Raw genomic sequence first — 9706 nt, forward strand, 5'->3', positions numbered from 1 at the left:
GTAGCCCATGTGTTTCCCTTTCTCTACATTGGAGACTTTCAATTAGGATCATTTATGTTTTCAAATGCATTGATGCAATGTGTGTGTGTGTGTTTGGGCAATGCAAAAATTTAGAGTATAAGCAAATGACAGCTTTGCTTGCAAAAACAGTTATGTATTTTCTATTCAAAAGTATACTGAAGAATACTTGGTTTTCTTTGTAGAGGTGGCAACTGATCTATTTTTAATGTGTTTTCTTTGTAAGAAGCACAATTTTGTCTTCTACAAGTTCAATTTTATTTGTAAGAGCAATAGTCTATATTTTTTTTTATTGCATTAAGCATTTTTGTTATCTCTTTATGTGATGGAAAGAGTTGAGATATTTTTATTTGATTCTATGTAATATCCCTAAGGATTTTGCCAAAATCTTTAACCCTTTTTCCCACTGATAAACAAATAGTTTACATATGATGAATAAAAACCACTGATTATTTCAACAAACACTTTGCATATGATGACTAAAAATAGAATCTTTGATTTTAGTGACATATTTTTAGACTAGAGTTGAAACCTTAGAGCCTTGAATACTAAAGGGGGAGCCAAGCTCAACCTGTAGAGATGATTTACATACTTTACAGCTGTAATGAAAATTGGATATTCTTTTGTTCAGTGATTATTGATTTATCATTTGTTTTTAAAATTATCTATAACATTAAAAAATGTTGACCTAACTTTTTTTAATAGCCTTTTATTTGTTTGAAGATAATTTCCACAAATATTTAACTATCTTTGATACACTTTATTTTTTCTTTTTGTATGGACACTTTCTAGCTTAGAAACTCAATGCTATACTAAGGTGTTGGTACATTTTATCATCAACCAATGACACTTTTGAAAGAGGTATGCTTCAAATTAAATTTCCTTAAAATTAAACATGTGAGATCAACCGGCTTTGAATTTTCTTGCAAGTTTGTTTAATAGTTTTTGGTATTAAGCATAACAAGGGAATTGGCAATGATCAATTGTGTATTATTATAATTTACATAGAAAAACTATTTTGCTCCTATTGCAAAAATAAAATCATAAAAAATAAGCTTACTTCATATAATATTAAATTTAACATAGTATAGTTTGTTTAGTAAATATATTTTGGTAGATTTTAAAATAGTTGAATAAGTAGGATTTACATTTTATATTTTGTTTTATGCGATTTTTTTTTTAGATTTTTCTATATTTGCATTTTTTATTGTCTTTAAAATTAATTATCAATTTATATTTCTATTGTTAACTTAATATAATTTTCTTGGTAATTACATTTTGGGTAGAATTAAAAATAGTTTCATAAGTAGAATTTATATTTTTTGTATTTTGATGTTCGTTTGATCTGTTGTTTCTCTATCTTTGAATTTTAATATTTTTTTCAAACTATTTGTCAATTTGATTCTAATTTTTTTTGCTTGATTCATTCTACTTATACTTTCTTTTAATTCACTCCTCCCAGGAAATGCCTAAGCATACAAATAGTCATGAAATCATTCAACTATATAGTAGAGATACAACCAATAGTATTCAAAGCCCGTTAATGCCAATGGATGACACAATTATGGAAGTAGAATCATGTTTTTGTGTGAATCAACCAAAATCTCTTGAAACCAATGTCCAACATCTTGCTTCAACTGTGTCAAATAGCTGTCACCATATTGCACATAAATTTTGAATTGCATGTCAACCAACACCTCTTTTTCAAGAGTTGGATATTGAAAAACTTCAAGAGGAAGTGTCAACATTCCAAGACACTTGCATCAAATTAGAGGGGCTATGTGATTTCCTTAAGGAGTTATACAATTATCGACTCTATTCAATTGATGATGGCCCCAAAACCATCAAAGTATGTGAGATTTATTAAAAAAATATGTGATTAGTTATTTTAACTATTTAGAATGTAAATGCCCTACACTTACCTATATAGATAATCAAAAAATATATAATTGTCTTACACCTATGTACATCCATACTAAACAATAAGTAGACAAACTCCTATTTTGGTACTATGGAGCCAATCTATATTTATCGATGTAAATTCTTGACACAATATATAATGACTAATCTTATTTGAAGACTTGCTAATTTAATTAATTTCTTCTCATATATAGTGATTTGTCATGCATATAAAAGTAGTCAACATTCAATATTCTTCCTTTCATTACATATATGTGTATTCTAATTTTCTAGATTATTACTTAGATAAATATTTATAATATGATTCTTTGAGCTTCAACCACTCTTAAAGATTACAAATTGGATATTTTTTAAATGTCACTTTTTAAAAGTTTGTTTCATTTACCACTTCATATTTGGTTCATTTCACAACTTGTTTTTGAACCACTCTAAAATTTTATGAATCATATATTTTTTTAATGTCACTTATATTTAGTTTGTTTCGTGTGCTGATTTATACTATTGTATTTAGAATTTTAATTTCTTGAGCATGAAGTTTTGGTGTAACATGGGAAAACAATCTGTAGTCCTTAAAATTTCTTTTACCATATTTAAATTTACTTATAAAAAACCATTTACACTCACTTTTAACTTCTTCATAACCACATTTGTTTTATCACTATCTAATTGTTCTATTTCAACTTATTCATAGGCCAAGTTTCTTCGACATAGTTCCAACTACATGATGGCAATATTAACTACAAATGCCATTGCAAACATTCTTATGGGCAAGTCTCTTGCTCACCCTTCTTTTCAAGTAATATATACACACTCCATTCAACAACCTCATTTTGGAAATGTCAAATACCAACTAAAACTCTCAGATGGTGTGCACACACATCCTGGATTTCTTTCTGACCATTTGAACACCCTATTTAGGAAAGAAGATTTAGTCAAAGGTTCTATTCTCTCCCTAAGACAATATTCTTGCAAGATGTTTGATAACTACACGTATGTCCATATTTCCCCGATAATGTTTTTGGCTCTTGTTTGTTCATATACAACTTATTACTAAATTATGCATCTCATTTTATTGCAGGGCTATCTTAATTGATAACTTGAAGATACTTTCAAACAATACAACAATTATTGGGACTCTAAGGCCTCTCCTCCAAGATACTACATACCTTCCACCCATTACCTTAGAAGACCCATTGGGATCTTCTTCTAGAGAATGTTCTACCAAATATGAACCCTTTCCAAATACTTCTCATTAAACATTTACCACATACCACAAACAATGGTCCATTGAGGGTTGAGCATTGGCTAAAACCCCAATTCATGAGTTTAAAAATGTTGGATGCGAGAGGAAAGTTTTTGGGTTTTATTTTGTAGACAAGTTAGGTTCTCAAATACATGTGACCAATTTTAATGAACTTGTTAATAGTTTATACCATGTTATTCACCTTGATAGTCTTTATGTAATCTCCAATGGCCAGATTAAAGTGGCAAACACAAAATATAGTATCTCCAAAAATCCTTTTGAAATAATCCTCCACAACTCATCAACAGTAACTCCTTACACATGCATAGACTCTACCATACTCAAGCCTAGCTTCCACATTAAGAGCATAGATTCACTGAAGTCATTTCCTATTAATTCCCTTGTAGATATCATTGGAATAGTTTTAACCATCTCCCCCACATAAACCATACATAAAAGGGTGGATGCAAGAAGTTGAGTCCCACTTTTGGGTAAAAATTGAAAGTGTTTTCCCTATTTTTCTATTTTTTTGTTGATTGATGTCAAAATTTGAGGCACTTAGAGATTGAATCTCAAAAAAAATTAGTAATAGAAAATGTAGTGCTCGAAGTCTAATTTTCAAAGATGTCATTTATTTCAATACACACATGGTAGAAATTTATTTTTAGTAGGCATGTTTGAAAACTACTTTTTCAAAATACATGTTTTAGGACCATACCACACGTGTGTATGACCACCATATTTTGATGTAAATAAATGAAAGTTTACAAATCCTTCTAGGAAAAGATACCTAAGACACCAAATATTGATGAGAATATTTTTGCTTATTTTTTTTTATTGAATATATTTTTTTATTAATTTTTAATTGACTATAAAGTACATTTTCAAAACATCTGGTGTACGACCACCATAATTTGATGAAAATTTCATTTTTTCAAATTTATTTTTTAATCTTCAAAAGAATTGTATGTACATTGATGTCACATAATTTATTTTCCAAAAAACCTAAAAAAAAAATGTTATTAAAGTTTTACTGAACCTCACTATTTTACATTTAGGTACCACTTTTGATTAAAAAATAATGCAAAAATGGTAAAAATAATCATATCACTATTCTGGGAAAAGATACCTAAGACACCAAATATTGATGAGAATATTTTTGCTTATTGTTTTATTGGATTTTTTTTTTTATTAATTTTTAATTGACTATATAGTACATTTTCAAAACATCTGGTGTACGACCACCATAATTTGATGAAAATTTCATTTTTTCAAATTTATTTTTTAATCTTCAAAAAAATTGTAAGTACATTGATGTCACATAATTTATTTTCCAAAAAACCTACAAAAAAAATGTTATTAAAGTTTTATTGAACCTCACTATTTTACATTTAGGTACCACTTTTGATTAAAAAATAATGCAAAAATAGTAAAAATAATCATATCACTATTCTGGGAAAAGATACCTAAGACACCAAATATTGATGAGAATATTTTTGCTTATTGTTTTATTGAATTTTTTTTTTTATTAATTTTTAATTGACTATATAGTACATTTTCAAAACATCTTGTGTACGACCACCATAATTTGATGAAAATTTCATATTTTCAAATTTATTTTTCAATCTTCAAAATAATTGTATGTAGATTGATGTCATATAATTGATTTTCCAAAAAACCTACAAAAAAAATGTTATTAAAGTTTTATTAAACCTCACTATTTTACATTTAGGTACCACTTTTGATTAAAAAATAATGCAAAAATAGTAAAAATAATCATATCACTATGAAATTTACATTTTTGAAATTAGGATAGTGAGAACTTTAATGGGTTTTCATTTCATCAAAAAATACGATCAGGAAGACCTTCAAAAAATTACAGCAAGGTAGAAATCTGGTATTCTATTGTCTTAGCCATTTTTTTGGAGGTCCAAGCATAGGCTTGGTTCCACCAAGCCTAACCCAAAGCCAAAATCAAGGCATAGGTGTGTTTCTCACTCCATCTTTTATGAAACGTGCACCCATTATTTAAAAATCAAAAAATAGGCACCCGTTTTAAAATTTGTAGCATTTTAAGAAATAAGTGCCCGTTTTCAGAAATGTGTGCCCATTATTAGAAACATGTGCCCATTTATAAAAATGTTGCACCCATTTCTCTGTGGTGGTCCAATCCTAAATGAGCACCCCTTTTTCAAAACATACGCCCTTTTTTTTTATGGGTCAGGGCCTTGAAGCTAAATAGGTGTTCATTTCTTAAAAAACGGGTGCTCATTTCTCACGGCAAACTTTTTTGCTCATGGGCTTCCATGAAATTGGGACCCAACTTCTTGCACCTACAGAAAAGAGATGTCACCAAGACAATAAAATGTACGAGTACAATCATAGATGTGTCAAATTGCACCATAGTTGTTACACTTTGGGGCCATCATTACCAATTTGAAGGAAAACAAATCTTTGATATGTCCCTAGAACTGAATCCTCTTATATTTTTTGTTCAAGTTTGCACGTATAATCACTTAATGCTATCTTTTCAATTATAATTTTAATCAATCCAACTTTGTTGGAAACCTCAACATTGCAAGCATGGTATGCTAGTAAAGGGATTGACCAAATTTGAAAATCCAATATATATTTCCTCTATTACCAATGAAATCTTCTCTGATAAAAAAAAGCTATATGTAAAGGAGACTATCACAAAAATCCACTAAGACAACTTTTACTACCTTTCATGTCCACGGGTAGTGGACAAAAAAAAATGTAAGAAAAGAGTTGTTCAGAGTTCACCTAACGCATTTCAATTCCCAAATTGATCTACTTATCTCTCATAATGTGATTTTAGCTACATGCTTAGAATGGAGTTCCAAGATGCAATAGGGGAACATCTTAAAATAACTACATTCGAAGGACCATCAAATGCCATGTTGGGTGTTGGAGCAAAAGATTTTCAACTTCTACTAGAAAAGCCTAATGCTGAAAAACCCATTTTGAACAATGTTGTTGATTGTCAATTTTTCTTTGATATCAACATCAAAACGGTTCCATTTGTTGGCCAAGAAACACAAAGCATTGTTATTAGAGTCATTAAGCCATCTTAAAAGTTACACTTGTTACTTCTTCTCGAAGGCCATATATCCATTTTATAAATATTTTTTGATATTATGTATTTCATTTTTCCATCAATGTAAAGATACTTTTCCTCAAACATATATAAGAAGAAATCTTCTATTATTTTTCTAAATTTATCGATGTAATTTAACATATTTTTAAGCACTCATTATGTATAGTACTTACTCATGTTATTTCAAATTATATTTTTACATTTATTTAAATTGACATTGCAAAGTAATTATTTTAAATGACCTCAATATAAGTCAAGATATTTGACCTCAAATAAACACGTATATCAATATATGCTATGTTAATTTGGTATATGTCGATTTTTTTTCTTCTCACAATTTATCTCATAAATATCTTTATGAATAGTTTCACATGTTATTTCAAATTATGTTTGCACTTTTTTTTTGTATGTTAATAATACTCAACTACTCTTGCAAATAGATACATGTCTTTATTTTTTATTATTTGATTTTTTATATATTTTAAATTTGAAGAATCTTCATCCATAGATAGACCACATTCCTCTAGTATTTAAAATACCATGCCATGGACATACAAAATTATAAAATGCAAGAAAAAAATGCTCATTGAAATCAAATGCAGTGCGCAAGCTATCATGCAACAAAAAGTATTATTTAAAAAAGAAGATGAGAAACCCAACAAATTCTTGTTGGCCAAGCTTTTACATCCACATTTTCTTCTTCCCAATATCCAACACATCTAAAATTACATGTAACCCAAATTCTATATACTAGTCAACCTATCCCAATAGGTGAAATCCATACTCTCCCACTTTTCTCTAAAAATTATTGCAATGCTAGAAACAATTTTTGTTCAAAGTTGGACAAGCTTTCAAATTTTTCAACATGTCTAGTTTGCATGGAAAGATATCCAGGAATTAACACTAGACAAAAAAATGGAATTAATACTTGTTACAGATGCATGTCAAAAAATATAGGCACTTCTTCTCAAGATGGGACAACATAGACCCTAGTGAGAAACCACACTATTTGCAAATACTAACTCAAGTCGAGGAGAAGTTGATAGAAATGATTATCCCTATCGTTCAAGTTACTTATGCAAGAGGAGGACAACTCAAATATAGTGGCCACACTGTTTATTTTCCTCAAGGTATTTTTGTAATTGTATCCCACTTTCAGAGGCATATCGATGGATTGGACATAATAATATTAAACAAGGAAACCACTGCTCAACAACAATACAACTTCTACGTGAGTAGAGGATGTGTTTATGATGCATTACAATATAAGATCTCCTATGACCCATACTACAAATATTTACAACTAGATGACTCTATGTTATTATCCTTACCCCTTACCCCTATAGATATATTTGACCTTCTGTATGCAACAACTTAAAATCTTGATCCCATTGATATGAAATTTATGCAAGAAGATAGTACACAAGATGGTCCATTGGAAGAGAATTAGAAAATAACTACTTCATTTGTGGTGAACCTTCCACCTGCATGCAGAGAGGTGGAATAAGTACACTCTTTACTACAACTAGGCAAAGGAATACCACCTCCTATATTACAATGGCCACCCATTTCCCCATCTCCCATAATTGATTACAACAGTGAAGGATTATTTGTGATGTCATTCCCCACTTTGTTCCCAAAGGGTACAACTACTTTCAAACAACCATGTCTCAAAGAAGTTAGGCTACATGAGTATGCTCTCCATATTCTATAATACCATGATAGTAGATTTGGTCAACAGCAAAGGTTTAGGTACTTCATATTGAATATACTTATGTGCCATCGAATTCAAGCCACAACACCTATTTTTTTTCTTAAGCAACTAGATGATTCCCTACCTGCACCAATTGCTAACCTTCATTAAAAATTAAAAGACTTGCCTAATGACAAGCTTGTTGACTAACTAATGCATTTTAGTTCATCAATCCATGGTACAAAATGATTATAAAACCAACGCAAAAGGAAAATTATTGACATGGTCATTCAAATTGGTTGCCCAATGCTATTTTTTACACTCAGTGCAGTAGATACAAAATGGACAGACTTGCATAACATCATGCCATCCACCACACCAATAAATCCATATCTAGCTTCTAAGTGGAGGTTACAAAATATAGTTCAAAATCCATACCTTACTGCTCTCTACATGTATCACAAATTCATTGCATTTCATGATGAGGTATTGGAAAAAATTCTTGGTGCAACTGACTACTAGTATCTAGGTATAACTTTGGAAACATTTTGATTTTAAATTGAATTCTTTATTTTTCATCTCTCTAAACACCTATTTTCCTAGGTATGAGTGGCAACATAGAGGCTCAACAAATATCCATGTTTCCATCTAGCTACAAGAAGCACCTAACATTGGCAAATTATAGTGGAATCACATTTCTTTAGCAAAAAAAGCACTTGATTACATTGATAGATATGTCTCTGCACGGAACCCATGAGCAAGTGAATTGAGAAATGAAATATTTCATCTATCTATTATTGATGAGCCTCACTTGATGGACACAAGAATGATTATGTCAACTGATACTTCCAATAAATATTGTGAGTTGGTCAATTTTATTCGATGACATATAAAGTGTACTACCCAAAAATCCCTTAGAAGAAAGGCAGCAACTCGACTATGTCATTACAAAGCCCCTTGGAGTATTCAAGAAAATTCTAGTCTTTCTAATCTTTAAAAAGGCCAACCTAAACACACCCTTGCTCGAAATGATGACCGCCTAAATCTTCACAACCCATTCATAGTCTCTATATGGAGGGCCCATATGGATAGTCAATCTATTCTCTCAATCGATGTTGTGATCAAATATATTATAAAATATGTAGCTAAAACGTTGAAAAAAAATTAGAGACACCATGAAATGTTGTCTCACATTTCAACTAACTTTGATCCTAATAAGCCAACTCCTAATTATTTTCATAAAAATCTTCTTTAGAACATTGTCGATCATGATATAGGTGCTCAAGTGACCTACCACCTTTTACTAAAACTACCACTATCCCTCTCTAGCAGAACATTTGTTTTCTTAAATGTGAACCAAAAAAACTTCCAACGTGTTTCAATCTCCTCCACAAGAACAAAGATATACAAAAATTATATTGCAACTTAAATGGTATGACCTATACATCTAGAGAGAATGTGTCTTATTGACGTAATTCAAAAATTGTCCTTTAGTGCATCTCGAAAATGTGATCAATGGAAAGAGTAGACCATTGTAGTAATTTTTCAATTATCCATTCGATTCACATCCATCCCGACAAAGGAGGACAAATATTTTCAAACATTTTGTTGGAGTGAACAAATATTGTACCATCCATTCCACAATATTCAGATGGATTTTGGCTCTTCAGATGATGAAATAAAAGCACAATGGGAGAGGTTCTCCAACAACTAC

The sequence above is a fragment of the Cryptomeria japonica genome, chromosome 5 (genome assembly GCF_030272615.1).
Source record: "Cryptomeria japonica chromosome 5, Sugi_1.0, whole genome shotgun sequence".
NCBI lineage: Eukaryota > Viridiplantae > Streptophyta > Pinopsida > Cupressales > Cupressaceae > Cryptomeria > Cryptomeria japonica.